The sequence below is a fragment of the Sapajus apella genome, unplaced genomic scaffold (genome assembly GCF_009761245.1).
Source record: "Sapajus apella isolate SASKATOON/1434 unplaced genomic scaffold, GSC_monkey_1.0 scaffold139, whole genome shotgun sequence".
Taxonomy (NCBI): domain Eukaryota; kingdom Metazoa; phylum Chordata; class Mammalia; order Primates; family Cebidae; genus Sapajus; species Sapajus apella.
The window spans coordinates 1,715,745-1,732,627 of NW_022437079.1; the positions used below are offsets into that span (position 1 = coordinate 1,715,745).

A 16,883-nucleotide genomic window follows, 5' to 3' on the forward strand; every position below is an offset into this window, starting at 1 on the left:
AAAAAAAAAAAAAAAAAAAAAAAAAAAAAAAAATAGCTGGGCATGGTGGCGCATGCCTGTAATCCCAGGTACTCGGGAGGCTGAGGCAGGAGAATTGCTTGAACCTAGGAGGCCGAGGTTGCGGTGAGCCGAGATTGCGCCATTGCACTCCAGCCTGGGTAACAAGAGTGAAACTCCATCTCAAAAAAAAACAACAACTTAGAATGCTGGGCCACCCAGAGTTATTAACTCAGGACGTCTGGATGGGGCCTAAAAATCTGCATTTCTAACAAGTTCCCAGGTGATGCTGATACAGCGACCACACTTTGAGAACCACTGCCTTAAAAAAAAAGCAATTTGAAAACTTAATGGCCACAGGATAACGTGGATAGCTTATTGAAAATGTACACTTCTGTGCTTAAGTATTCTGATTCTATGTATCCTGGGTAGGTTTCAGGAATTAACTTTTTAACAAGCTGTATCCCAGATTATTTTAAAGTGACAGAAAAACCTAACCTATTCAGGGTTTCTAGAAAACCCACTTTGGGGAACTCTGCAACATGTCAGACAGAAGCTCAACAACAGCGGGATGAATGAGGCCCATTTTCTGGAAACAGTCTCAGCTGGGGGTGCTGCTGGGGCTGAGGCACTAGGAGAGCCATCTCTGCAGCAGGAGCCTAAGGCCCAGAGCCGTGGAACTTCTCTCACAGATTTAGTGAAGGGGAGGGAACTCACAGGTCCAGGTCGAGCATGAAGGGACCACAGCCAAACGCTCTAAGGTTAAAGCTCTTGGAACGCTAAATGAAGAGGACCTGATGGTGGGTCCGCATTGCCTGCTGCTTTGCTCCCTGGACACTGCCCAATTGATAACTGACCTTCGTTTCCCAAGGCCTTTACTCACCCTTTGTTTCATTTATAGTACGGTGGAGGCAGGCACAAAAATGGCTGATGTGTAGTCATGATGTCTCAGCCAGGTGTGGCCAGGCACAGGTACGAGAGAGAAACCCTCGCCTTTCACGTTCTCAGGTTCTTACCCACCTCTCATATACCTGTTTACCCACTGGTCACATCCATTCTTGCTTGTGTACAACTCCCCTGATCTCTGTCCTTGCTGTTTACTTTCCTGTTTCCATCCTTACTTGGGTTTCTTAGATTTGACACAGCAGCCTCCTGGCTTCACATGTGGATTCACTGAACAGTAATGGAGACTGATGTAGCCTTGGGCCAGCCTGGGTGTGGCCCTCCTGGTGGGATCCAAGCACAGGACCCAGTGCCCCTGAACTATTGCCTACAGTGGTCCCATGACCTGACACGTGACAGTGCATGTGTAAGACACCAAAGTTACTTGCCTTCAAGATGCTGTAATCTGGGCCAGGCGCAGTGGCTCATGCCTGTAATCCCAGCACGTTGGGAGGCCAAGGTGGGTGAATCACAAGGCCAGGAGTTCAAGACTGGCCTTGCCAACATAGTGAAACCCTGTCTCTATTAAAAATACAAAAATTAGCTGGGCACAGTGGCACGCGCCTGTAGTCCCAGCTACTCGGGAGGAGAATCGCTTGAACCCAGGAGGTGGAGGTTGTGGTGAGCCGAGATTGCACCACTGCACTCCAGCCTGGGCAACAGAAGGAGGCTCCACAACCCCCGTCAAAAGATGTTGTAATCTGGCTCTGAAAACCAAGATGGAATGAGCAAGGAAAGAGAAAGAAAAGACATCAATATTAAAGTGTTAGCGATAACATAAATATTTGCTGATAATGTTGTTACCCACCTTGAAAACCCAACATACTCCATGAAAACACGACTAAAAGACATATCAATAATTTTACACAATAAATGCACAAAAATGAGTACTTATCCCATACACCACTGAAGTGGCATCGTTGTCTGGGGTCGATACCCGGGATTGGTCATCTTGCACTGAGAAGATTAACAACAGGAAAACACACACACACATGGAGTGGGTTAAAAAGCAGAAAGTTTAATAAGCAGAAGAAAGGAGAGAGTAGCACAGCTATCTCTTGTGCGAGAGAGGCACTTCTGAAAGGGGAAAAGCCGCGGACTGCAGCCGATTTTATAGCAGGCTTGAGGAGACAGTGTCTGATTTATGTAGACCCCACAGATTGGTTCAACTAGGTGTGACGTTTACGTGGTTTACATGGTGCAGGTGGAAGGGCGGTTGCCCCCACAATCTTATTATGCAAATGGGCTTTCTACTTGGCCAGCTGCCGTCGGGTCTGCTCCTTGCTGTGCATGTGGGTGGCAAAGAGGAGAGAAGATGGAGCTGCCATTTTGATCATGCCTATTCCCAGGTAATTTCTTCCTATTGGCACAACTGCCGGCATTCACCTGTGCAAGCTTCTAGCTTGCTTGCCTATGTCTGCAGCTCGATTTTACAGGCTGCTCTTTCTTAGAAAAGAAAATGATTTGGGGGCTGCTTTTCATTAAAAGGAAAACCTTACTGAGGACTAACGTACCCCTCACTATCTTTCTAATGTCTTCTTAACTCCCATATCACCACCAATAAGAATTAGGCAGCATAAGGAGAAAAGGGGCCTATTCACAATAGCAATGGTTAGGAAAAAAAACTTTAAAAGGAATAGACAGGTTTTGTGGGTTTTTTCCCCTTCTGACACCAACAAATTCCAGCATCAATTGGGTGTCTAACACGGAATTCAATTCTGACATTAACTACCCAGAGTTAGCACCAGACTCCACAGTTTTAAGGGCTCAGTCCCACAAGACTATTCTCACTTCAGATGCCAGCCACAAGTATCAGGTCCCCAGAGTCCCCACACTTCTGTTCGACTTGGTTAGAAGGTCAAGGAGTCCCACTCTCTTATGCCCTAACTCCAGGTTCAATAATTTGTTGGAAAGGCTCCCAAACTCAGGAAACCGCATGATATGGTTTGGCTGTGTCCCCACCAAAATTTCATCTTGAATTGTAGCTTTCATAATCCCTACATGTCATGGGAGGGACCCAGTGGGAGGTAATTGAATCATGGGGCTGGGTTTTTACCATGCTGTTCTTATGGTAGTGAATAAGTCTCGTGAGATCTGATGGTTATATAAAGGGCAGTTTCCCTGCACATGCTCTTTTGCCTGCCGCCATGTAAGATGTGCCCTTGCTCCTCCTTCGCCTTCCACCATGATTGCGAGGCCTCCCCAGCCATGTGGAACTATGAGTCCGTTAAACCTCTTTTTCTTTATAAATTACCAAGTCTCACGTATGTCTTTATTAGCAGTGTGAGAACCGACTAATACAACACATAACTTACATTTACCATTTCTGTATAAAGGATATGACTCAGGAACAGCCAAAACAGAAGAGATGCCTAGGGCAAAATGTGGGTGGGGCTGGGGAGAGCTTCCCTGCCCTCTCTGAGTGCACCACCATCCCAATACTTTGATGTGTTCGCCAACCCAAAGCTCTCCAAGCTACATTGTTTAGAGGTTTTCATGGAGGTTTCATGACATAGGCATGTTGATTAAATCACTGGGCATTGAGGAGTTTCTCATTCTCCTCCTTGGAGGTTGGGGAGGAGCAATAAAAGTTCCAGGCTTCTAATCAAGGCTAGTTCTTTATGGAGATAAGCCCCGACCTAAAGGTATCTGGGAGCCCACCAAGAATCACCTCATTAGAACAAAAGGTGTTCCTATCACCCTTATTTTTCAGGAAATTTCAAAGATTTTAGAAGCTCTATGACAAGAACTAAGGACACAAATATTACTCTACTATCCCACAACAAGATGTATATAGAGAAAATCACAAATCACTATTTGAAGTGCATTAAAAAGACTTCAATAAATAAAAGAACACATTGTGAACTTGGATTAAAAGCCTTAATCTGTGAACACATTAATACTTTAAGAATTAATCTAGAAATTTAAAACAATTTCAAAGCCTCAAAAATAAATTTTTTGAAACTTAACCAAATTGACACCAAGCTTTGTTTAGAAAAATACTTAAAATGTTGAAAAGGCAGATAATGTAAAAGAAAGAGGTCCAATATTTTTGTTGTACTAGAAATTTGCTACATAAATAATTAGAAGTAATATCTTACTGGCAAAGAAATAGATTCATGAATAATAAAACAAAGTATATATAGAAAATCAATGCATGATGAATATGTAATCGCAAACCATTGGTGATGGAATGGATATTCAAGTCATGCATAAGTCGCTTGGGGGAATGAATTAATTCCTCATTGCTGACACCAAACAAATGCTACATGGTTTAAAATTTACATTGTAAAATAAAATCATAAATGTGTTACCAAAATAATTAGACAAAATTTTGTAATCTTGCTAGCAGAAAGAACTTTTAAAGCATAAAATAAAAGTTAGCTGCTATAAAAGACATGATTGAAAGATCTTCAGCTAAAGACACCATAAATAAAATGAAATGACAGATGTTGTATTAGGGGAAATATTCCAAACTTATATGACAAATAGGTGAATTTAAAAAAGATGAACACTCTAGCAGGAAAATAGACAAAGGACATCAGTAGACAAGTCACAAAAGAAGAAATACAAATGAACATTAAATGCATGACTCAATGCTTAAGTCTATTTGTAATCAGAGAAGTGAGTGTTAAATCAGCAAAGAAGCATTTTTACCCAAGAGATAAACAAAATATAACATTCAGTGATTCAATCAACCTGAAGGCTATTTGTGAACTCCCCATGTTGTCCGGATTTAAGGGATGAGGAGGGGGATGAAGGAAAGATGGAGGTCTTGGGGCTTTAGTTGGCAACAGGGTAAGAGCTGGGCCCTGGCAGGGTTGTGTGGGAGCAGTAACAACCAGCATCCACCTTGATGGGGCTGGGTGCCTTACTAATCTCCTTAACATGCATTTTGTTTTTGTTTTTGTTTTCGTTTTTGTTTTGAGATGAAGCTTTGCTCCTGTTGCCCAGGCTGGAGTGCAATGGCATGATCTCGGCTCACTGCATCCTCCACCTCCTGGGTTCAAACAATTCTCCTGTCTCAGCCTCCCTAGTAGCTGGAATTACAGGCATGCCCCAGCACGCCTGGCTATTTTTGTATTTTTACCATAGACAGGTTTCTCCATGTTGGTCAGGTTGGTCTTGAACTCCCGACCTCAGGTGATCTGCCAGCCTTGGCCTCTGAAAGTGCTGGGATTACAGGCATGAGCCACTGCGCCCAGCCCATGCATTTTTTTTTTAATCCTCACAGCCAGCAACTCTATGAAATTGGAGCTGTTATCATTTCCATTTCAAGGATGAGGAAACTAAAGTGTTGTATTCATTTCCCATTGCTTCTTGATATGGTTTGGCTCTGTGTCCCCACCCAAATCTCATGTTCAATCGTAATCCCAGGGTTGGAGATGGGCCTGGTGGGAGGTGATTGGATCATGGGGTAGTTTCTAATGGCTTAGCACCATTAGAGGGAGGTTTAGCAGCATCTCTGGCCGCCACACACTGGCTATCAGTAGCACATTCCTGGCTGCGCGTTCTAACAAACTAAAACGTCTCCAGGCATTGCCAGATGTCTGGGAGGCAAAATCACCCCCAGTTGGTTGAGAACCACTACTATAGAGACTCCATTAGATGCTGGCTCAGCTTTCATTTTGGCAGGAACAGGTCACAGGTGGCACTGAGCATTTCTTATGACATCGACCTAATGTCTGATTGCCCCAGCTTTAATGTGTTAAAATGAACCCCTGAGTTCAAGTGTCAAACGAACCCATCAACTTTAAAGATCCCTTACAACCTGAGGTGGGTGGATCACTTGAGGCCAGGAGTTTGAGGCCAGTCTGGCCAACATGGCAAAACTCTATCTCTGCTAAAACTACAAAAAGTAGCCGGGCGTGGTGGTGGGCATCTGTAATCCCAGCTACTTGGGAGCCTGACACATGAGAATCGTCTGAACCCAGAAGGCAGAGGTTGCAGTGAGCCGAGATCACGCCACTGCACTCCAGCCTGGGGGACAGAGCGAGACTCTGCTTAAAAAAAAAAAAAAATTCTCTATCAAGAATCCAGTTATATTCCAGTAAACCAGACATAAAATAGATTCGTAAAAATATAAAATAGTGCCACTCTTTTTTCTATTGTTTGTTTTGTAAAATATATTTTTTCACTTAAAATGTCATTTATATGAACATGTAATGAGTATTACTATTGTGTTAAAATGAATTAATAAGTAAATATTATAAAGTTTCTTTAAGTATTTAATGTAAATATAAATAATCTAGCTGTCAAAAGCTGTTTGGCCCCCAATAGTTTTTAAAAGTGTAAATCAGTCTCGAGACCAAAGAATCTGACAAATACTGCTTTAAAATGACCTAGAAATTAAATGAACAAAACCAAACAAAAAACGTGGTGGGCAGAATGAGACAGATTTGATGGGATCGAATGGAATTTAAGTAATAAATGCACAGGATTCTTTGCACTCTTCCAAGAAGAGTCTCGCTATGTTGTGAAATTTCTGTAATAAACAATTTTTCCAAAGACAGCATTTCCTTCACTAGGATGTTAATAACCACATCTGCATGTGACTTCAGGGCCTGGAAACCCAGTCAGAAATAAGAAAATTATCGGCAATAAATACAGAACCCCACTCTTTTCTAAGGATGTCTAAGTTGGGGAACATGAAGGGTGACAAGAAAGCAATGTTAGGTCCAAGTCCCCACCTGGGCCCCTGCCTCTCAGGTAATGGCAGGGGTGTCCCTGATGGCCACCTAGTGGCCCCAGGAAAAATGATGCTGTTTAGGAAGTGGAGAGGTCTGGGGTCTCTTCTCTGCTCCACTGGAAATGTGCTAAGAAGCACAGACCCTTATGTGGGCCACAGTTGGACTAGATGATCTTTGGGAGCCCTTCCAGCTAAAGCATTTTATGCAAAGCGATTACTCTTGGTCTCACGAGTTTTCATTCATTTAGTAATTGTATGTGTTCACTGTCCGTCAAGCATCAGGGTCTGCCTTGTTCAGGAGAAGAATATAAAGCAGAGCAGCATCTGTGACTTCTGACATTGGGAAGACCCAGCTGCCCTTTACACACCCCTGTCCCCATCTTCTCATTCCAAAAATTCCACCGTTAATGTAACTAGTGCCTGGATTCCTTTTGACAGAGTCATCACTGACACCTTAATAAAGATGTGATTCTGACCTTTTCCAAAGATCGAAACCAAAAAGAGGGGTGGGTCTGTATGGAAGGCACATTGATTTGATGGCTCTGCAGGTTGTCTTCATGGCGGTGTGCAGGTGTGTGTATGGATCTGCAGCTCAGAAGAGTGGTCCCCGTGAGAGAGGGAGATTTAGGGACTGCCCACATTGACAAGGCAATGAAGATATGGACGTGGATGAGTTCAGTCAGGGTCTCCGCAAACAGAAGGAACCGGGAGGGAAGACTGAGAAAAAGCACACTCAGGGAGAGAAATGTATGAAAGAGACCAGGAAGGAATGGCAAGAGGGCAGGTAGAGGGATACCAGGAAGAAGGAGAGTATGTGCTCAGGGAAGGCAAGGGAAGGAGGGAGTAGGTGTAGTGCCCAATGCAAGAGGTCGGGTAAGAATGAAAACTAATAGTTGCCGGGTGGACTTGGCGACAAGGAGCCCTTGGTAACCTTGTCCCAAGCAGTTTTGATTGAGGAGCAACCAGCCTAAGTTTGAGATGGGCAGATGAGGTAGTATAAATAATGGGTATAGACTACTCTTGGGAAGTTAACAAAGAGAGGAGCTCACCACATTCAGCAAGGCGTTTTGCTTATTCTTTTAAACAGAAGAGATCTGAGTATGTTTAAAACCAACACTGCAGTCAGTCTTCTTGATTGGTGGATGGAAGCCAATACATACAGAGAAGCTGATGAGACAACAGAGATGGTGGCTTATCAAAGGATGGAGAGGTGGAGGAAGCAGATTACAAGAAACAAACGGCCAGCAAAGAGCTGCAAATTCCGGCAACAATGACATACTATTTTGCACCGGCCACATTGGTTATTTATGGATAAGGAAACTGAGGCAAAGATAGGTTAAAGATCAAGTCCAGGCCGGGCGCGGTGGCTCACGGCTATAATCCCAACACTTTGGGAGGCCAAGGCAGGTGGATCATGAGGTCAAGAGATCAAAGCCATCCTGGTCAACAAGGTGAAACCCCGTCTGTACTGAAAATACAAAAAATTAGCTGGGCATGGTGGCGCAGCCTGTAGTCCCAGCTACACGAGAGGCTGAGGCAGGAGAATTGCTTGAACCCAGGAGGCGGAGGTAGCAGTGAGCCTAGATCGCACCATTGCACTCCAGCCTGGGTAACAAGAGCGAAACTCCGTCTCAAAAAAAAAAGATCAAGACCACAGCAGCAGCAGATAACCGAGTGGGGATTAGAACCCAGGCAGTCTGGCTCCTAAGCCTGAGCAATCAACCATGACCTTAGCCTTTTCTCTAAAAGTATTGCCTAACCATGCATTTCTATAAATGAATCCATGTAAATAAGTACATGTACACATACATATATGTACGTGTATAATACACATTAACATTCATGGAGAAAAGACTTAGATGCCAAAATATGAACCGTGGTTATTTCTGGGTAATTGGATGATAGTCGGTTTTACTTTCTTTGCACTTTTCTGTCTTTCTATATTTCCAACAAAGGTAGAAGAAAACGAGAAGTTATTTTTAAAAACAAGCCTGGGGAGGAGACTAGGATGAAGGTAGGGACCAGACCCCTTTGTTGAAGTCCTTTCTTTTGTGAAAGCTTGCAGGGAAGGGAGGTCAGACCCTGAATGGTTGAGCCAGTGTCTTTCAGCAGCACAGAGGGGACCAACAGGATTTCCCTTCGGTTTTCCTGAAAGTTGGACCTACTGCTTGGCATCTGCAAAAGCCACAAGCATCTTCCCTGAGGATTGCTGTCTCCCGTCTCCAGCAAAATTCCTCCGTCCCATGGGGACCATCACACAGGCTCTTAGCCTCTCCAGTGGTCTCCCATGGCCTCCTCAGAAAGCAATCATTAAGCTGCGTTCCCGCTGATTCCGCTCCTTCCCTTGGTTGGAGACATGCTTTTCTGGCTCTCTGCGGAACCAAGACCAGGTCAAAAGCCTCCTTGGGCCCCTCTGCAAGGCTCAAGCCCCGTACTTAGGCTTCTAGATGAGCAGGTTCTCCATGACACCCATGCAAGGAGCCATTCCAGTGACTCCATCTCAGCAAGCACTGTTCCCTCCCCTTGGCGACAGCTTTTCCTCAGGAAGACATCACTCTCCCCTAAGGCAGGTGCAACTTGTCCCTGGTGGCAGACACCCTGCCGCACTCCCTTGTCTGTCTGCTGCCTTCTCTTTGTAACACAGTGGGAAAGAGGCCACATTCAGACAGTGCTTCCTCCATTTCCCATTTTGTAGCTGAGAAGCTTGGTATGATCTACTTACAGCTGCTGAATTCTGTAAGCTTCTGATGCTAATCAGATACCTTTTTTCTTAATGAAAGCGTCTAAGGGAATAACGCCACACCAAAACAAATTGAAAACAAGAAAACTGTGCTTGTCTTCTGAGAGTACAAGAAGCCAGTCCGCACAGACACGTGCACCACAGGATGGGAACCGTGACCCTAAGGAGGTGGGTGGAGCTCCAGGCCAGGTCCGAAGGAAAGAAAGTTCAGTGTGAAGGGCGAGGGAGATGGGAAAAGCAAATATGGGCGCCATGGGGCAGGGGTGTCCTGCACGCAGAGTGGGTGTGCGGATGGACGCAAGAGCCATGGCATGGTTATGTCGCTCTTTCCTGTCCCTTGTTCTGCTCTGGCCTCTAGTAGGTTTCCCACGAGGTCCGGCCCACACAGTGAGGGAGTGTCCCTAGGCCCAGGGACTCTTTAAAGAATCTGGCAGAAGTTGTAATGTTGTACATCTCTCCCCTTGGGAGATTCAAATCTCTGCACACACACCCATGATTCTGTGCCCAGTGCCCGGGGTTTCAGGCCAACTTGTGATACTGTGAGCAGAGAGGGTTTGTGGCCTCAAGGCTATATTCACCAGGCCACTTCTTCAGTGAAGCACACCCCAGGCTCTGTTCCTTTTCTCAGAGTGCCCAGCAGAGAGGAAGGAACCAGCGCTTCCAAGCCAGCCTGTAAGGCATGTGCCTCTCAGCCCAGCCATGCACCAACCGGCTGGTCCAGGGCCCCTGGCTCATCACCCTGTGCCTCAGCGTCCCCTTCCATGAAGCAGGGACAATGTGAGGATTAAATAGGAGGCGCTCTAGAAGCATCACTTCCTTCTCCAGCCACCCATGCCTTGACTCAAGTCCATCCTCACTCATAAAGCCTCACTCATTCCAGCCCTCCGAGATCACCTCATTGGCTTACACTCTCCATTGGCCTTGTATTCATTCCTCAACAAATATTAACCAGGTGTGTATCTATCCTCAGCACCTGGTTCTGGGTGCTGGGGTACAAAGCTGAAAAGACACATGATCCCCGCCCTGAAGGATATAAAGGCAAGGCAAGGGTGCAGGGCATAACACCCATGCGGTAAGAAATCCAACAGAGGTCCTTCGCACGCATCAGCACCCACCTCCTGGGGCGGCCAGTGCTACCGCCTGGATGTTCCTGGAAACATGGGCACATGTGGGTAATACTATCAAGCACATCCCAATATGTAAAAAAATGAATTATGTTCTATGTTTTCAGACTTTGTAGACATATAAGGAATGCTAATAGGATAGTCAGTGGCAAACGGGAGGTGGAGAAGGGCAGACGAGGGCTGTGGCACTGCTGCTGCCACGTGAGCTAAGACATTGATGCCAGAAACTAATGTTGGGACATGCAGAAAGCTTTCCTGTTCCTTCATAACCTTGTGTGGCCCCCACCAACAGCAGACTCACAAAAGGAGTTGTTTTTGTGTGGTTTTGTGTGTGTGTGTGTGTATGCATCTGTGTGTGTCTTAATTAAAAGCCCTACTTGACAGATGAGAAAGCACAGAGAGAAGTCCTCCATCTCTGTCAGTAGAAGGTGGGGATTTAATACGGATTATTTTGGCACTGGTGCACGGGGGATTAAGTGAGCTCAGAGGGCAGCCAGCATCTTGAATGCCGTCAGAAAGGCCACATCTTTCCCAGTGGTTCTCATGCTGCCATGGCGACAGTCAGTTAAAAATAGTTCAGTCACAAGATGAGGAGTCAACGCGCACTGACACCTGGCAGTCTGGAGGGATGAACGGCAGGCAGCTTTCCACCCCAGGGGGCAGTCCTCCTGACAAAGCCAGCGGGTGCAGATTTCCATTTTTTTTCTGAGATGGAGTCTTGTTCTGTCACCCAAGGTAAAGTGCAGTGGCGCAATCTCCGTTCACTGCAGCCTCCACTTCCCAGGTTCATGTGATTCTCCTGCCTTAGCCTCCCGAATAGCTGGGATTACAGATGCCTGCCACCATGCCCGGCTACCTTTCGTATTTTTAGTAGAGACAGGATTTCACCCTGTTGTCCAGGCTGGTATCGAACTCCTGACCTCAAGTGATCTGCCCACCTTGACCTCCCAAAGAGCTGGGATTACAGATTTTCTTACGGAAGTGGAGATGGGCTGGGTCCAGCCTGCTGGAAGGTTGTAAGCTTAGGAAGCCAGGACTGCTGCGGCAGCCTCCTCACCAGCCTCCCTCTCCCTCGGCCTCTCTCACACCTGTAGCTGCTGCTTCAGTGGGTTCCTCCCACTGGACTCTTAAGAGGGGCCAGCAGAGTCTGTGTTTGCTCCCCAGTGCTCCACCCATCACCAGCACCATGTCTGAGCTTTAGTGAGTATTCCATACGTATTTATTGAGTGCATAATTAAGATGGTAAAATTACCATTTTAACTCCCTGTTTTGAAATACATTTTAACATTTCTGCTTCATGCACTGGCTAGCCATGATCTGTTTTTGTCGACTAGAATCACATACTCAGCATATCTGAGCTGAGTCTTGATGGTTCAGCTAACTCAACACCCTCATTTTACAGGAATTCACAGGGCACTTGGTTCTAAGTCTCCTGAGTCCCAGTGCTATTGCTCATCTTACCAGCCCTTTCCATCCAGATATAGAAATTGACCTTGACTGAACATCCTCACATCCAGACAATTCTGATCATTGAGATCATTGTTTTAAAGAGATGCTCACATACAAGCTTTCACATACCTACAGGAAGACAAGGGCAATGCGTTGGCAGCTGCAGACAATTGCAGAAACCTGGGAGAGGACAGGAATGTGGAAATGATCTGCCCGCCCTGTTTGTGCCAGAACAGGTTATTTGCATAATGAGCCCTATGTATACATCAGCTCCTGACTTCACGATCCTGAGAAGTCAAAGAGTATTGTTAGTGTCATTTTATCTAGAACTGGGTCATGCAAAAAAGACTAGGTCCTCCTTACAAAGCCAGCGGGTGCAGATTTCCTTTTTTTTTTTTTTTTGAGACAGAGTCTGGCTCTGTCACCCAAGGTAAATTGCAGTGGTGCAATCTCTGCTCACTGCAGCCTCCACTTCCCAGGTTCATGTGATTCTCCTGCCTTAGCCTTTCAGACAGTCTTTCATACAGACTTTCCAGACAGTTCCTGAGGACTGGACATGGGACACGTACCTTGAAGACACTAGCAAAAGCCACTAAACTAGTCGGGCCAGTTCAACCACCAACTCCCCCCTCACTCCTTGGGCTGAAGCCTCTTACCATTTCCATTCCTATCCTCCATTTGTATCATGTCCATTTCAATTGCCTTGAGCTTGGAAGGTGGTTGACACCCAAATATTTATCTCCAGCCCACGTTTCTCTCCTAAATTCTCATCCCAGCCACATTTAAATTTTTGGTGGTCCCAGAGCCCAAACAACACAGCCAAAACCAAATGCAGCATCTTCCTCTGGCATTGTTTTCCTGCCTAAATTCCTGTCTCGGTGGTTGACAACGCCTCACCACTCAGAGCCCAAATGAGTCACCTCCTCAACCAATGAACCAATCACCAAATCCCCTCTATTTTCTCCTACTAAAAGTGCCTTTCTCCCCATATCTATAGACTGTACCTGCATGATACAGCAGCCCTCCCAGAATGGTTCCCTGCCTCTGATCTTGGCCTATACACCCCCTGCCCTAATCGGTTCTCCAAAACTGCATCCACATGGATTCTCAGGTCCAACCATGACATTTTTCTGCATGACACCTTTTTTGGCTTCCTAAGGCTGCGAGATGAAATCACTGGCCTGGTTCATGGGGCTCTGTAGCCACTGCCCATCCCTTCAGCAACCTCTCTACAACCCTTCCTGTACAAAGGCATGTCCCTTGGACCTTAGATATTTCCGCTCTTTTCAGGCCCTTAAATATATCCTATTCTCACTCACCTCATCCTCTGCCCACAGCCAGAGCCTCTTGAAAACTGAAGCATTCAGTACTTTTAAAATATAAAGAAATCCTCATAGAAGTTTTCAAAAATGGCAGTAGGGGACGGGTGCAGAGGCTCACCTCTGTAATCCCAGCACTTTGGGAGGCCAAGGTAGGTGGATCACTTGAGGCCAGGAGTTCAAGACCAGCCTGACCAACATGGGGAAACCCTGTCTCTACTAAAAATACAGAAACTAGCCAGCTGTGGTGGCACACAACCACAGTCCCAGCTACTCAGGAGGCCAAGGCACGAGAATCACTTGAACCCAGGAGGTGGAGGTTGAAGTGAGCCAAGATCATGCCACTGCACTCCAGCCTGGGTGACAAAGAGAGATTCTGTCTCAAAAAAAAAGGGGGGGGGGCAACAATTTTAAATGTTTGCAACTAACCCACTAATACCATTGGCACAAACACATTTCAAAACAATTTAATTGTGCTGATCAGAAGATCATTAAAGGATTTATAGCGTACAATAATTCATACTACCCTTCCAGACTTAGGTCTAAGTGACTATCCACCCCAATCTGCTTGGGATTGAAGGGACCTTGGTGTTAAAATCAGAAAAGTCCTGGATGAACCAGGACACGCTGGTCATCCTAAGTATGGAACAGTAGCTTATAGTCGTATGATGATGACCTTCTTTCAAAACTGTCCGTGTGCCTCTGTGGCTGTCTGACAATTGGAGATAAAAGGCCACCTCTGAGGCATTTGGTGAATGGGAAGCCTGAGCTTTCCAGCCTGCTCCCTGCCGCTACCCGCTTCGCACGCCATGTCAATGAGCTACTCCTGCCCCTCCTTTCAGGCTCATCTTTTCTGGGCCCAGCTCACCCTAGCCCTGGTCTGCTGATTGTTCCTTCCTATGTTCCCTCACATTCTCTATAGACCTCCTTTCTAGCAAAGGTTGCACTGCATTTTGACTTTCTGCTTGCATGTCAGTTTCCTCCTTTAGGTAGAGAGCAACTTAAAGTCCAGATTGACCCATGAACACTCAGTAGGCAATGAGCAAACGGGGCCATTTGCACAGCCCACTGCTTCAGTTCCATGTTGCAATCTTGGGAGATGGACAAGACATTGGGCCCAGAAAATCACGTAGGCTCTCTTGACACCTCCTCTGTGCTAAGTGGGAGGAGGAAAGAGATGGCTGGAGCAAAGCCCCAGCCTCAAGGAATTCCCAACTACTTGGGAAGATAAGGCAGGTGTCGAGACAGGGAAGGAAAATGTTAGCAACACTTGTTTTATGCCAATGAATGATGAGACATCATCTAACTACTATGGCGCAGGGGACCAGAGAGGGACCAAGTGCCTGAGGAAGGCTTCCTGGAATCTGTGGAGGTGGCACAGACAGCACCTGCAGCAGACATATGGAGGCAGATTTCTAAAGAAATGTTTTAGAAGAACCAGAAATACCAAGTCCCAGGAGCGCTTGCTCCAAGAAGCAAGACAAGAAAGCCAAGTCTGGACAGCAGAGAGTTGAGCATCACGGCCTCTAAGGCTCTTGCCAGTTTTTCCAATTTAACCCTTGGCATTGCCAGCAGAAGGGCGCCACAGATGTTGGAACTGACTGAGACATTCAGGGGGCTGTGCTAGAGCTGACCAGGCAGGCCGGAGCATGGGAAAGATGAACCTGGAGAGGCAGGCTGGGGCCTCAGTCCAGGTGTAACAGGCACCCAGGGATCTCGAAGGTAAAACACTGAGGGCTTGGGGACAGGGGAGCAAGTAGCAGAGCATCCCAGGAGTATCCATCTGGCTTGGGACAGCAGAAACAGCTACATGGTGAAGGCATGCCTGTTTGCCCCCTCTGGTTACGTCTCTCCTTGCCCATATTCCCCACATTGGCATTTCAGGGCAACCCCTGAGATGGAGATTGATCCATCCTGTTTCCCCAATGGGCTCCAAGCAATAAGACAAAGCAGTCACCAAAGAGTCCGCTTCATAGCAGGTAAAGCTAAACTGGAAAAGGCACCTTAGATCTGCAGCTGCAATTGGGTTCCCCAATATATTTCCCTGAATTGGGTTTACCCGCCCAAAACTACAGGCTGTCCCTAACAGGGCACAGCACCAGGCAGGGAGATGACAGGAGGAAAACCTGTGCTCACGTGCATGAGGACCAAGAGGAAAGCACTTGGGAGGGGCTGATGGGTCTAACTTCAGACCCTTTTTTCAACATCTTCAATGTTATCAGACCCTAACTTCCCCCAGGGAGGAAGAGGAAGAAGCGAACCAGGAAAGTGTGGCAGCCTTTACGGAGGAAGAAGACTGTAACCCCCCAGCCCCATAGGCAGCAGGTACTGAGTCTTTCAGAGTCCCTAGTGGGTCTTTACAGCTACTGGTGCTCCAGTCTCCAGCCTGGTCCCCCTGTCAGGCCTCTTCTCCTGCACGCGCAGCAGGGTGAGGGAGGAAGGCCCTGTTCCATCTGCACAGACTCTCTGTGGGAATCCAATAGTTAAGTATAATTCAATGACTGGATCCAAACAGAGCATTGTGCTTAATTCCCGCCTTCCCAGTAGCAGTAGTGATCAAAGTCTGTGACTGAGCTCTCCCCGAAAAGATAGAGGACACTAGAGTGCGCCTTGTTACAGGAGCCCCTTAGTCCCCTTGATGAGAAAAGCAGGGAATCATAGTACACAGAACTGGGTTGGAACCGCTGGACCACTACGAGCTTTGAGATGCCGTGTAAGTTGTCCGTCTCCTGTTCTGATCCATGATCAGTACAAAGGGGATAATAGTAACGGTATTGCAAGATGCCGTGGGGATTATGGATAATGTAGAAACAGTACACAGGCGGCACTGAATAAATAGTAGTTTGTTTTTTTTCTAAGCATCCGGTTTATTTTCTAGTCATAGGTTCCTTACTAAATGTTTGCATAACGTGAGATCACATCAGATCAGAAAACATCAAATGGGTTGTATTTTTGACCGAATTAACGTACAAAAGAAATTGCGTTTATATCATGTATCTGAGCTCAAGGGTAGTCCACAGTTCAGCCTCTTCCTTCTATTTTGCTTTCGTCACCTGTTATATAAAATTACCTATAAAATCCTTATAAATCAGACCTGAGTTTTGCCCACAATGTGTAGAATGAAAAAATGCCATTGCTACATGCTATGAAACAATAGCAAGTTTATAGGAGAATTCAAGGTTTGTGTGTACAAAAATTATAAATGCCATTTTCTTTTGTGCTGGGAAAACTGAAGTATAAAACACAAACGGGGCCGGGCGCGGTGGCTCACGCCTGTAATCCCAGCACTGTGGGAGGCCGAGGCGGGTGGGTCACCTGCGGTCAGGAGTTCAAGACCAGCCTGACCAATATGGTGAAACCCTGTCTCTAATAAAAATACAAAATTACTGGCCGGGCGCGGTGGCTCACGCCTGTAATCCCAGCACTGTGGGAGGCCGAGGCGGGTGGATCACGAGGTCAAGAGATCGAGACCACCCTGGTCAACATGGTGAAACCCCGTCTCTACTAAAAATACAAAAAATTAGCTGGGCATGGTGGCGCGTGCCTGTAATCCCAGCTACTCAGGAGGCTGAGGCAGGAGAATTGCCTGAACCCAGGAGGCGGAGGTTGCGGTGAGCCGAGAT

At 46.4% G+C, this 16,883-nt stretch overlaps 1 long non-coding RNA gene across 1 annotated transcript in view; it reads left to right on the forward strand.

The window, feature by feature from the left end:
• The window catches only part of LOC116540361, a 37,202-nt gene that overhangs the window by 19,173 nt on the left and 1,146 nt on the right, over positions 1-16,883 (forward strand). The window lies entirely within an intron of this gene.